Source organism: Microcaecilia unicolor, chromosome 4, assembly GCF_901765095.1.
Source record: "Microcaecilia unicolor chromosome 4, aMicUni1.1, whole genome shotgun sequence".
Lineage (NCBI taxonomy): Eukaryota > Metazoa > Chordata > Amphibia > Gymnophiona > Siphonopidae > Microcaecilia > Microcaecilia unicolor.
The window spans coordinates 323,344,042-323,357,968 of NC_044034.1; the positions used below are offsets into that span (position 1 = coordinate 323,344,042).

Sequence of the window (13,927 nt, forward strand, 5' to 3'; positions counted from 1 at the left end):
TGGTACATAAAAAAAAAATTCTGGTTGGCTTCCTCAGTCACTCTGTGGGTTCGATCCGCAGCACTACAGGCAAGGAAGGAACGGAAGCTGGAACTTGGAACACTCTGGTGCGCATATATAAGACTTGTCTCTGATTCACTGACACTGTGTGCTAAGAGGTCGCCACATGCACACGCCAGTAAGTCAGGTGACATCTGATGCTTGTGCTTATGTCAGAACTGAGGTCTGCGCATCAGCCTGGGAGCAGAGAGGATTAACAGTAATATAGTAAATGACAGCAGATAAAAACCAGAACGGTTCATCCAGTCTGCCTAATAGTCACAATCATTATCAATTCATGATTAAATCAACAATGAATGTGATATTATATACTTGATTATAATCTTTCTGTGGTGTTTCTGGGGCATAGAAGTCTGCCTGGCCCTTATGTTCCAACTGCTGGAGTTTTCCTTAAAGCCCACTCCTGCCTATTCATCATCTAATTTGCAGGACACAGACCGTAAAAGTCTGTCCAGCACTGTCCTCATGCTTCAGCCACTAAAGTAGCTGTCTAACCCCTTTCCAGCCCACCCTAAACCAGATTGCCATATATGAGACACAGACCATACAAGTCTACCTGGTATTGGTCCTAGTTCATCACAGCCGGAGTCACCATCTAAACGTCACTCGACACATCCACACACATGCAGCCATTTAAGTTTAGGTTTTTGATAACTTCCATTTTCTAATTAGAGATCCTCTGTGTTCATCCCACGCATTTTTGAATTTCATCACCATTTGTGTCTCTACCACCTCCTTAATGGAGACTTTCCACATCTGTGCTGTAAACTTTAGTGTCCAATGTTCCCGTAATAAGCCATATGGGAACAGATTGATGAGAACATTGGACACTAAAGGGTTAGCAAGGAGGAGGAGGAGGACACAGCACTCATAGAACTTGGTACTCAGTAGGCGACAGGCTGGCGCTGGCGCGTCCATGAGAACCCCGCAGGAACTGCTTCCGTCCCCATGGGAACCCTGCAGGAACTGCTTCCATCCCCACAGGAACCCTACAGGAATTGTTTCCATCCCCATGGGATCCCTTCAGAACTGCTTCCGTCCCCGTGGGAACCCTGCAGGAACTGCTTCCATCCCCACAGGAACCCTACAGGAATTGTTTCCATCCCCATGGGATCCCTTCAGAACTGCTTCCGTCCCCGTGGGAACCCCGTTCCCATGCAGGTCTCTAACTGCTACCCAACTGAAGAGTGTTGCTCTGTAGAGGACTAGTAATTCACAGTTCTTTCCATTATTATTGAATGGAAGAAGGAACCGACTGAAAATAATAAGAAATGGCATAAAGAATGCCAAGTCAAATGCAAAGCGCTGATAAGGAAAGCTAGGAGGGACTTCGAAAAAAAGATTGCGTTGGAGGCAAAAACACATAGTAAAACATTTTTTAGGTATATTAAAAGCAGGAAGCTGGCAAAAGAATCAGTTGGACTGCTAGATGACCAAGGAGTAAAAGGGGCGATCAGAGAAGACAAAGCTGTAGCGGAGAGATTAAATTAATTCTTTGCTTCGGTCTTCACCGAGGAAGATTTGGGTGGGATACCGGTGCTGGAAATGGTATCGAAGCTGACGAGTCAGAGAAACTTAATGAATTCTCTGTAAACCTGGAGGATGTAATGGGGCAGTTCTACAAACTGAAGAGTAGCAAATCCCCTTGGCCCGTTGGTATTCATCCCAGAGTACTGACAGAACTGAAAAATGAGCTTGCGGAGCTATTGTTAGAAATATGTAATTTATCCTTAAAATCGAGCGTGGTACCAGAAGATTGGAGGGTGGCCAATGTAACACTGATTTTTAAAAAAGGTTCCAGAGGAGATCCGGGAAATTATAGACCGGTGAGTCTGACGTCGGTGCCGGGCAAAATGGTAGAGAATATTATTAAGAAAAAAATTACAGAGCATATTCAAAAGCATGGATTAATGAGACAAAGTCAACATGGATTTAGTGAAGGGAAATCTTGCCTCACCATTCTACTACATTTCTTTGAAGGGGTGAACAAACATGTGGATAAAGGTGAGCCAGTTGATATTGTGTATCTGGATTTTCAGAAGGTGTTTGACAAAGTACCTCATGAAAGACTCCAGAGGAAATTGGAGAGTCATAGGATAGGAGGTAATGTTCTATTGTGGATTAAAAACTGGTTAAAAGATAGAAAACAGAGAGGAGGGTTAAATAGTCAGTATTCTCAGTGGAGAAGGGTAGTTAGTGGGGTTCCCCAGGGCTCTGTGCTGGAACCACTGCTTTTTAACATATTTATAAATGACCTAGAGATGGGAGTAACTAGTGAGGTAATTAAATTTGCTGATGACCCAAAGTTATTCAAAGTCGTTAAATCACGGGAGGATTGTGAAAAATTACAAGAGGACCTTACGAGACTGGGAGACTGGGCGACTGGGCGTCTAAATGGCAGATGATGTTTAATGTGAGCAAGTGCAAAGTGATGCATGTGGGAAAGAGCAACCTGAATTATAGCTATGTCATGCAAGGTTCCACGTTAGGAGTCACCGACCAAGAAAGGGATCTAGGTGTTGTCGTTGATGAGACGTTGAAACCTTCTGCTCAGTGTGCTGCTGTGGCTAAGAAAGCAAATAGAATGTTAGGTATTATTAGGAAAGGAATGGAAAACAAAAATGAGGATGTTATAATGCCTTTGTATCGCTCCATGGTGCGACCGCACCTCGAATATTGTGTTCAATTCTGGTCGCCGCAACTCAAAAAATATATAGTGGAATTAGAAAAGGTGCAGAGAAGGGCGACGAAAATGATAAAGGGGATGGGACGACTTCCCTATGAGGAAAGGCTAAAGCGGCTAGGGCTCTTCAGCTTGGAGAAAAGGCGGCTGAAGGGAGATATGATAGAGGTCTATAAAATAACGAGTGGAGTAGAACGGGTAGATGTGAAGCGTCTGTTCACGCTTTCCAAAAATACTAGGACTAGGGGGCATGCAATGAAGCTACAATGTAGTAAATTTAAAACGAATTGGAGAAAATTTTTCTTCACTCAACGTGTAATTAAACTCTGTTGTCAGAGAATGTGGTAAAGGCGGTTACCTTAGTGGAGTTTAAGAAAGGTTTGGACAGCTTCCTAAAGGCAAAGTCCATAGACCGTTATTTAATGGACTTGGGGAAAATCCGCTATTTCTGGGATAAGCAGTATAAAATGTTTTGTACATTTTTGGGATCTTGCCGGGTATTTGTGACCTGGATTGACCACTGTTGGAAACAGGATGCTGGGTTCGATGGACCTTTGGTCTGTTCCAGTATGGCAATACTTATGTACTTATACTGTACTCCTATATGTTGCTATTCTCTTTCTGGACAAATTGCTAGGAATTGTGCTCTTCTGCCTCGTTTCTTCTGTTATTGTGCAGGGCTAGGGGATCTTGTTTATTAAAAAAACCTAATGGACCTTGCAGGACTTGTTCTTGTAGAGAAGTGGTCTTTTCATACAGATGCCTCCTGGTAAATCGCTGGATGCTGTGTAACAGAAGAGTGTATGCAAAGAATTTTTTTTTTAATGAAGCATATTTCTAACATTTGTTGCCCAGTGAATTTCTTTTAACCTAGGATACAACCTTTATAATTAGTTCTTTGAGCTAGCTTTTTTTCTGCATTAATTAGCTAGGATACTTAGAAGGGCATTGTCTATTTGGAGACTGTAGGTGTCAACTTAACATATGTTGCCTGAGTTACGAAGGTATGAGTCTAAAATGTATCTGTTGTGACTTATAAGGAAATTTTTTTCATGAGACAAAATCTTTTGTCTCATAGAGTTAAAGAAACGTAGACTGCCTGACTGCACACGTCCCTTACCAGTATTTTGATTTTTATTATTAAAAATTTATATTTCTCTGTACAAATGATATGCGCAGCCAGCAACCAATTTACAAATAATATTAAAACATATAATATTCTTAACTGTAAATTGCAAATAGCCAATTGATTTTCACTGCACTCTTGTATCTGTAGCCAACCTATGCTCTCCTGTTTACTAATCAAAGTGAATGAGCTGTGTCGGCATTAACGCACCGCCAGCGCTATTGTGGCTTAATAAACAAGGAGGTATGTTTGTTATTCATCCCAATCTGCTAATCTTTTCACAATAAATTTATTGACATTAAATCTGACATATGATTTACTGTCAGACTATTTCTTACCCTTTATACCAATATACCCACTACTGGGAAATTGGAACAAGCTGGATTGTTATAGATTCCTACACAGACACTACTTGCCAGTAGAATCCTTTACCTCAGTTGCACATGCAGAACATGGACAGACCCTCAACTGATACAAAATAGGGGGCCACAAAACACATGCAACAACTGAAGACTCCACAAGAAAGCCAGATTCTATATGCAGTGAAAATACAGTATACTGGTAAAAGTAACAGAAATACATTTTCTTCCATACTCCACTAAATACAAAATTAGAAAATATATATATTAAAAAAAAAAAGCAAATAACCATGAGCAGCATATTCCCCTTTCTTTTCCTTCCTATCCATGAGCAACATGTCACCCTTTTCTCTACATCCCCTTCTATGTGCTGCATTTCTCCCTTTTACCGTCCCTCCAAGTTCAACCTGTCTCTCTCTCCTTGCCCTTCTCTTCCTGTCATCCACATGCAGCTTGTCCCTTTTCTTTCTCTCTCATCCATATACAGTTGTTCCCTAAGTTAATCACCTACTCATAACAGAAGTACTGAATCCTTTAAATTTCTCTGACTCCATATCTGACCAGTCCATTGTCAGCTGTTAGCAACACATTATTAGTAGTTTACTTATAAGATGTTATTGCATAGTAATTTTTGATAAGAACTGGAAACACAGGAATGGAACTCACTACCTTGTGGATCAAGGTTAGATTCATATTAATGTGACTTCCCCCCCTCCTCACTCCCCTTCACTTCTCATAGGGATTCCTTTTAAGAGGGGGAAGGGAATATTTCTTCAAGAATTTCTGGTGGTCAGTAAATTCTGTTGTTCATGGCAATACCTCAGATAAGACACACTACACAGTAATTGTGGCTCCCAAAACAGTCTCTTACCTGCTGAAAGTGGTAAGAAAGTCTGTACATTTTAGGTTAACAGAAACGGTCCCCATTTTCCTGATAAAGAGGTTAAACAAACAAGTAGGGTTCTCCTTTTCTTACCCTTCAGCTTCTTCCACCTTCTCATCTGAAGTATGCCAATCTTCCTCCAACCACCACCTGGCTGGATTCTTTGTGCCCACATACCTATTAAAACATGCTACCAGGGCATATTATTTCCCACATACATCTGACTTACACAGCCCTGGTGGTCCAGTGGTCAGCTGAGGCAGGAGCGATTCTCCTACGCTCCTGCCTATGTAGTTTCCACTCTCTGTATTGAAAATGGCTGCCGTGAATTCCTGCAGCAATCTCATGAGACTGTCGTGAGTTCCCGACTGCCACTGAAATTTAGGGCAGTCACTTTCAATATGGACTAAGGAGAGTGGAAATTGCATGGGCAGGAGTGTACATAGGAGGATTGCTCCTGCCCCAGCTGATCTGCCCCAACAACCGGCTCGCAAAATTAAAGAAACATTAACAACCGGCACTTGAGAGCCCGTGTGAGCTGGCTCCATCACACCACTGGCTAATTAGCACCAATGAACACCATTTGTGGACTATTATTAGTTGTTAATGCCAATTAGCAGCTAATTAAGCATTTAAGTTACACATGTAAGTGACACTATTCTACCACAAGCATGTATGACTTTGCATACTAAGGGATAGATTCTATATATGGTGGAAAAAAATCAGCGCTGAAAAAAAGCACTATTCTATAAGCCGCATGTAAAGTTACGTGCGGTTTATAGAATAGTGCTTATGCCTTGGAATCATGCTTAACTTTAGGCACGGCCATTTGCACCAACCAAAACATGGTGAAAATGTACATGCCTACATTAGATGCGTATCCCCATTATTGTATAACAATGCGTGCTAATTTTTGGAAAGCCCTCATTACACCCATGACCCTCCTATTTCAGTGCCCCCTTTTTCAGATTGCATGTAAATGCCAATTAAATCTAATTAGTGCCAGCAATTGCTTGTTAAAAAGCTAGTTATAGGTGCTAATTAGCTCATTATCCAATTCAAATGTGCGCACCATTTTTGGCGACTTTTAGAATTAGGGGGAAAATTGTAAAATTGGGTGCATAAGATTATAGAATGGGGAACTGACATGGACTACATGCTGCAGATAGTGCATGGGAAAGTGGACTTGATATACTGCCTTTCTGTGGTTTTTGCAGCTATATTCACAGCAGTTTACATAGTATATAATGTGTTATCTCCTGTTCCTACCCCTCCTGTCACTTTCTGTTTCTGGACCATCATTGTCTTGTTTTGTATCCACTTGGTTTATTGTAAGCCACATTGCGCCTGCTCATGTGGGTAAATGTGGGGTAGAAATGTACTAAAATAAAATAAATAAATAAATACTTATTTGTACCTGGGGCAATGGAGGATTAAGTAACTTGCCCAGAGTCACAGGGTGCAGCAATAGGACCTGAACCCAGTTCCCCAGGATCAAAGTCCGCTGCACTAATCACTAGGCTACTCCTCCACTCTTTCACTCCTAACCAGTTGGCATGGATATACTTACTGCATCATAACCAGGAGATGGTAAGTGCATCTGCACTAGTAGTTACAGCACTTACCATGCAGTAAAGTATGATTTTGTTTGTTTGGTACTTGTATGGGGACTTGCTGGGCATATATTCAACTGTCAGGGGCCTTTTACTAAAGGATTGCTGCATGGCAAACCCAGATCTACCACCGGACCAACGCAGTCGCCAGCAGTAGTTTCGCCTTGAGTGCTTGCCGTTTCCAGTGCTATGGAAATAAAATGTATTGCAAAAGAAGGGATATGTTCTATGCATGTATGAGAGATAGACACATTGATCAAAAACAAAAAAGAAAAAAAAAAGAAAAAAACAACAAAAAAAAATGCATCAAAGAAACTACTAATGTGAGATATATTTAGTTGGATTTAAACATCATATTACATCATAAGGTCAGTGAGACACTGTCTGTACTTACATCTATTTTTCTGATTTCTTTACTTTTTACAAAATTTTAAAGGCTTCACAAGATAAATATTATCACACGATCGATCTTTTTTCTGTACGGGTTGTGTTGACACAGGATACAGATATCAGTTTTATTTTTTCATATTAGCAATATAAATATTCAATTTTGTATATTCAATATCAGTAATTTCAATTTTTGGTTCTTTTTTTTTTATAAATATACATATAGATATAGATATAAATACAAATATACATTTTAAATTATACAGCATAATGTTTTAAAATAGCCCTACACCAACAGCATTTAAATAGCCTTATATCTCACATTAGTAGTTTCTTTGATGCATTTGTTTTTGTTTTTTGTTTTTTTTGTTTTTGATCAATGTCTCTATCTTTCATCCATACATAGAAAATATCCCTTGTTTTGCAATATATTTTATTGTTAGTAGTTTAACACCTTTACATCCTACATACATTTTGATTTGCAGAACCATATCCTCACCGCCTAATATATATTGTATGGTCCATGGTTGAACTCCTTTGCATTCCATATATATATATATATATATATATATATATATATATATATATATATATATATATATATATATATACATTTTTTTTACTAAACTTATGTTTAAATGTTGTGCCATTATGCTGGTATCACATAGAATGTATGTTTATATGTAATTGTTTTGATTTTATACTTGCAATTATTTTATTTTTATTTCTACACTTGTATATGCATATGTATACAGTATTTAATATTGTTACCCTGCTATATTTATTATTATTATTATATTTATTTTTACTTTTTATTATTCTTTGTACATTTTTGTCATATTAATTAGTTAGTTCTTTCTTGATTTTTTGTTACTTTATTATTATGTGTATCATTTTTCTTGCTCTTGTTTATGTTTACTTTTATATTTAATTTTGTAGACTCCTGAAGAAGGTGCTCTGGTGCCGAAACACGGCTGTGTTGAGTTATACTTTTTTTGATGTTACTAATAAACCTTTTTTAATTATACATCTTTCTCTCTGTTTGGAAAGAGCCTACCTTCCCCACTCCTTCTCTACTTTGCACCTGACTTTTTTTTCGTGGGGATCAAGTGCACCTCCACACTCGGTGTGGTCTCTCTCCTGCTTGGAAATGTTGCTGCCTACATTTGGGTGAGCTCATGCCAGGCTTTAGCATTCTATAAGGACACTTGTGCACGTGATGTGCTTATAGAAAAGGCTTACTGCCCGTGTTATTATGGCACCTAGGCAGTGGTGCCCTCCTTAGTGCACATTAATTTTCACATTTAACTTAGGAATAACATCAGGAAGTAATTTTTCACAGAGAGGGTGTTAGATACCCACGGGATGTACAGGAAATGAAAATGTAATAGAATTTTGAAAATGCACAGGATAAACACAAAGAAATCCTGTATGAAAAGAATGGAACCAAACAATATTAGTGGTGGTTAGATGGCAACTCCAGTAATTGGGAAGCAAAGCCAGTGCCAGGCAGACTGCTACGGTCTGTGCCCTGATCGTGGCTGGGCAGATTTGGATGGTTTGGAGTGGGCTTCAATGACAACTTCAGTAGTTGGGAGTCAAGGCAAGTGCCAAGCAGACTTCTATGGTCTGTGCCCTAAAGATGAGACATGCAGCAGCCTTCTCTAGCTAGATAGCAGTGACCTGAATGGAAGATACCAAGTCAATCTTTCTTGATGGTACACAAGTGTACCTGTACTCAGGGCAAGATGCATCAACCAAACGTAAAAGAATCTAAAATGTAAAAGTGCTTACTGAATTTGAAAAAACGAAGAATGCACTAAAAACACACCTCAGAAATGTTCGGTACGGTATTCAAAAGTTGGATGCATGAAAGTTTTGCTAATCTGGTGCAATCCCCCGTAGCAGAGTAGGAAACGCATGCGCACAGAAAGCACACGTTATCGGCATTAATCCACAATGTAAAAAAAAAAAAGGATCGGGAGGGAGCGTCCTTTATGGACATCCTTGCTCCACCGCCCCGCCCGAGGTCGCCGCTGCTCCCCGCTTCCCCCTGCATCAAAAAATCAAAACTTTAAGCTGCTCCGGCCCCCCTCCTTTCTTCTCTTTCTCCCCAGCTCCACCTCCTGTCATCCTCCGCCCCCGTGCCCCGCCCCTGCCGCCCCCGCTGAGGTCGTCACCGCTGCTCCCCCCTCCACCGGGCCCCCCTCCGTCTTACCGGGCCCGCGCAGCACCTCTCACCTCTGTGTGAAGGCGCTGCATGGGCAAGAAGAACAGCTGATTGCCTCTTCGCTGAGTCTTCGGACGTCCCTCCTTTTCTCCTGGGCCCGCCCTCGTCTGACGTAAGTAATCTACGTAGGTTACTTATGTCAGACGAGGGTGGGCCCAGGAGGAAAGGAGGGACGTCCGAAGACTCAGCAAAGAGGCGATCAGCTGTTCTTCTTGCCCGTGCAGCGCCTGCACACAGAGGTGAGAGGCGCTGCGTGGGCCAGGTAAGATGGAGGGGGGCCCAGTGGAGGGGGGGGAGCGGTGCGACGACCTCAGGGGGGCGGTGGGGGTGCGGTACGGGGGTGGAGGATGGCGGGAGGCGGAGCTGGGGAGAAGAGAGGAGAAGAGAGGAAGGGAGGGGGGGCTGGGGCAGCTTAAAGTTTTGATTTTTGGGAAGTGGGGGGAAGAGAGGAGCAGCGGCGACCTCAGGCGGGGTGGGGGGGCAAGGCCGTCCATAAAGGACGCTCCTGATGAGCACCTTTGCCTCCTCCTGATCCTTTTTTTTAAACATTTTGATTAATGCAGGGGGAGCGGGGAGCAGTGGTGACCTCGGGGGTCAATAAAGGACGCTGCTGGCGAGCGTTTTTGCCCCCTTCGTGATTTTTGTTTTGGTTTTTACATTAAAGTTTTAGCCGGGCAGCCACAACAAGAGGTACAGACCTCTCGTTAGCTTTCCAGTAGTTTTCCAGCGTTAGAGCAAGCGGAAAACTTTAGTGCATCTCATTTCAATAGGGTTTCTACACAATTTGCTCATCTGCATTCCGTTTTCGTTTGCTGCTACCGGAAATTGGGCTTTAATGCATGCCAGGGTAGGAAAACTGTTCCTTAAAGGGTCGTTAACTTGTTCCTTTAAGTTTAGTGCATCTTGCCCTCAGTAACTTCAAGAACAAAACTAACAGCTTAAAATGAGCTCTTTCTCTTTTTACAGAGACTCTGATGTCTCAGCAGGGATGCAATCATTAAAAGGGCTAGGCTCAACATTGTATAATTTCCATCTCAAAGAGAAGGTTTTTCAGGTCATTACTTGGTGGCAAAGCCAGGTGATGAGTTTCTATCAGCTATTTCTCACCATAACATCCTGATTATGTTTGCCTTTGGCATGTTAAAATTGGCATCAGAGGGGCATGTAGTCAGAAAATCACCAAAGGAGTTTTGGCATCGGTTGTGGTCTCGCTCTCCCCAGCTGTGTGAAAAAGAATGAAAATGCATTCAGATATTCTTCCAAAACACAGGTGGAATGAGAACAGGTTGAGCACAGCTCCTGAGGGAATGTAACCTTTCAGTCCCATCAACGGGAAACCATGAGACTATGAAATGAGTTCCCTTAGAACTAGTGTAGAATCATTTTATGGCTCTGGCCTCAGGAGGGTCCCAGTCCCTAGAAGCCCATCATTTTCTAATAACAACTCACAGGATCACAAACAATACAAGTTACACAGAAATGAGGGCCCTTCAACGTGGCCTGTAGGGTATAGAAGTAAGCACATCTACCATGCAACCAACAGCACTAAAGAGATGTTGCTACTGTTTCTCTCCATGACCCCTTCTAACCCCAATCCTCAACCCTACCCCCACACCCATAGTGCTTTGGAGTGTCAAAAACGAAAATCCATCATTGCTGCTAATGCACATTGCAAAGTTACTGTTCCATGGGAAGTTCAAGCACTAATTGACACTAATTATGACTTGGATGCCAATCTGGCTACACGCTATTCTGTAACAATAGGCACCTAATTTGGATTGTGCACAACTCAAAAGGGGGCGTGGCTATGGGAGGGGCATAGGTGAGTCAGGGGCATTCACAAAAGATGCGCACAGTGTTACATAATAGTGTGGATCTGTGCCCAATTTATGTGCCAGGATTTACATTTATTTATTTGTTGCATTTGTACCCCACATTTCTCCACCTATTTGCAGGCTCAATGTGGCTTGCATAGTACCGTCAAAGGCGTTTGCCCAGTCGGTTGATAACAAGTACAAGGTTGAAAAGTGATCGTATGAGGTAAATGTGGAGGGTCGGGAGGGATGAAGATTGCATGTTGTCCAGTACGGTCAAAGTCATGTTGTGTTGCTGGGTGAAGAGGTTTACGTGGGGTCGTTGGGGTAGGCCTTTTTGAAGAGGTTGGTTTTTAGTGATTTCCTGAAGTTCAGGTGGTCGTGGATTGTTTTCAGGGCTTTTGGGAAGCCATTCCATAGTTGTGCGCTTATGTAGTAGAAGCCGGATGCGTAAGTTGTTTTGTATTTCAGTCCTTTGCAATTTGGGTAGTGTAGGTTTAAGTAGGATCTTGACAGTCTGACTTTGTTTCTTATTGGTAGATCCTGGTTTCAGCTGGCATAAATCCTCGAACCCAAAGTTGAATGACAAATTTGGCACCCAATGCTATTCTATAAAGAAAGCTCATCCCAGAATAGAGTTGAGTGCTGAATTTTATCAGCTCTCAATTTTTGGCACCATTTATAGAATCTGGCCCATGGTGCCTCTGAATATCCCTCTCATTGGTGCTTTAGCAGCACTTGGTAACCGAATTCGTGCCTTTAAATATCAGCCCCATTGCAACTAATTTTATTATGGTGTGTTAAACTGCACTGTGGCTCTTGCTTTTTTTTTGTTTTTGTTTTGTTTTGTTCCTTGTTTAAACATTTGCATCTCCTTTGTGTTTTTGTAGAAAGCCAGGTTAAAGTAAGTGTTGATGGTTCTTTGAGTTGGTGTGGTGGTCAACATTTATTGTTTTGCTCTGATTGCAGCTGCTCTTTGCTTCCCCCAAGATGCTGTTCATGCAGATTGACTTGAGCTGCTCCTACTACCCGTGAGCCTTCTCAGGAATTACCCCTCCACCCTGGAGCTCACGTCTAGAGGGGCTACGTTGAACTCAAGACTACCTCTATTTCAGGAAGCAGGTGAAAGCCTGGCTCGTCTCCTAAGCCTTTATTACAAGAAGAGACGGCTGAGGGGAAAATATGATAGAGGTCTATAAAATAATGAGTGGAATGGAGTGGGTGGACGTGAATCGCTTGTTAACTCTGTCCAAAAATTCTAGGACTAGGGGGCACACAATGAAGCTACTAAGTAGTAAATTCAAAACAAATCAGAGAAAATATTTCTTCACTCAACATGTAATTAAACTCTGCAATTCATTGCCAGAGAATGTGGTAAAAGCAGTTAGCTTAGTAGGGTTAAAAAAAGGTTTGGATAACTTCCTAAAAGAAAAGTCTATAAGCCATTATTAAGATGGACTTGGGGAAAATCCACTGCTTATTTCTAGGACAAACAGCATAAAATCAATTTTACTGTTTTGGGATCTTGCCAGGTACTTATGACCTGGATTGGCCACTGTTGAAAACAGGATAATGGGCTTGATGGACCTTCGGTCTGTCCCAAAAGGGCAATACTTATGATCTTAGCAGTGCCGTAGTGAGGGCTAATGGCACCCGGGGCGGGTCGCCGCTGCGCACCCCCCCCGAGTGCAGCACGGCGTGACCCCCCCTGGAGCGCAACCCCCCGGACCGCATTCTTACCTGCGGGAGGAGCTGCACGTCACTCGGAGCTGCGTCGGCCCCGCTGGTTCCCTGCTCTCTCTGCCCCGGAACAGGAACAGGAAGTAACCTGTTCCGGGGCAGAGAGAGCAGGGAACCAGCGGGGCCGGCACCACCCGGGGTGGACCGCCCCTCCTGCCCCCCCTTCCTACACCACTGGATCTTAGGTTATCTACTCACTCCACATCTTGACTAGTGTGCTACATACCCTGTAACTTAGATCAGTTCCTCATATCTTATTCAACTTTATGTATAATTTCCCTTCAGTTTAACTGCCTATTTATCCCAATGACTTTGTATTACCCATCTTGTTCCATCTATATATTTTACCTACACTTAACCTCTTGGCTACCTATTAAAACGTTTCATTGTATTGTAGAAACAGTGTTACCATTGTATCTATGTTAATTGAATGTTTTAATGCAGATCTATTACGGTGTTTCATTTGTATTGCGCTGACATCATAAATATTGCATCTGTTAAATGAATGTTCTTCCATGTTGCCTATTATGAGATCATTTATGTTAAGCTGATATTTTTCATATTGCTGTTTTATGATTGTTTCCAGTGCTATTAAATGTTTAACATTTCTGATACCGTACCATGTTAATTCTAGTACTAGGATTCAATTTACCTCAGTTATGCTTATATTTGATAGCTTTCCTATTGATATGCTGTTAACAAAATTGTAATTTTTATGTCAAACTGTGCATGTTATACACTGTCTTGGGTGAATCTCTTAGACACTACAGATAAACAAGAGCTGTATACCAAAATTTTAAAATGCACCATTTCTTGAATAGTGACTATGAAAACTGCAAATTACATATCTGTATATATGGCTAAACAATTTTACTGCATCTAGGCATCCAGTCAACGCACATTTAATCAAAATAAAAGGTGGGTGGAACTAAGAGCTTGAAACAAATCTTGAATGTGTTACTTCTGACTCTCCTGTGTTTCAAAACAGAGAGAGAGAGAGAGAGAGAGAGAGAGAGAGAGAGAGAGAGAGAG

The 13,927-nt window shown here is 41.7% G+C and overlaps 1 long non-coding RNA gene across 1 annotated transcript; it reads right to left on the reverse strand.

Annotated features, from left to right (window-relative positions):
• Window positions 1-8,185: 8,185 nt before the first annotated feature.
• LOC115469756 lies at window positions 8,186-13,238 on the reverse strand. Its single transcript, XR_003942039.1, has 3 exons — window positions 13,217-13,238; window positions 12,859-12,863; window positions 8,186-8,254 (listed from the first exon to the last, which is right to left on the reverse strand). It is a non-coding gene; the product is annotated as an uncharacterized LOC115469756 (long non-coding RNA).
• Between the last annotated feature and the right edge of the window lie 689 nt (window positions 13,239-13,927).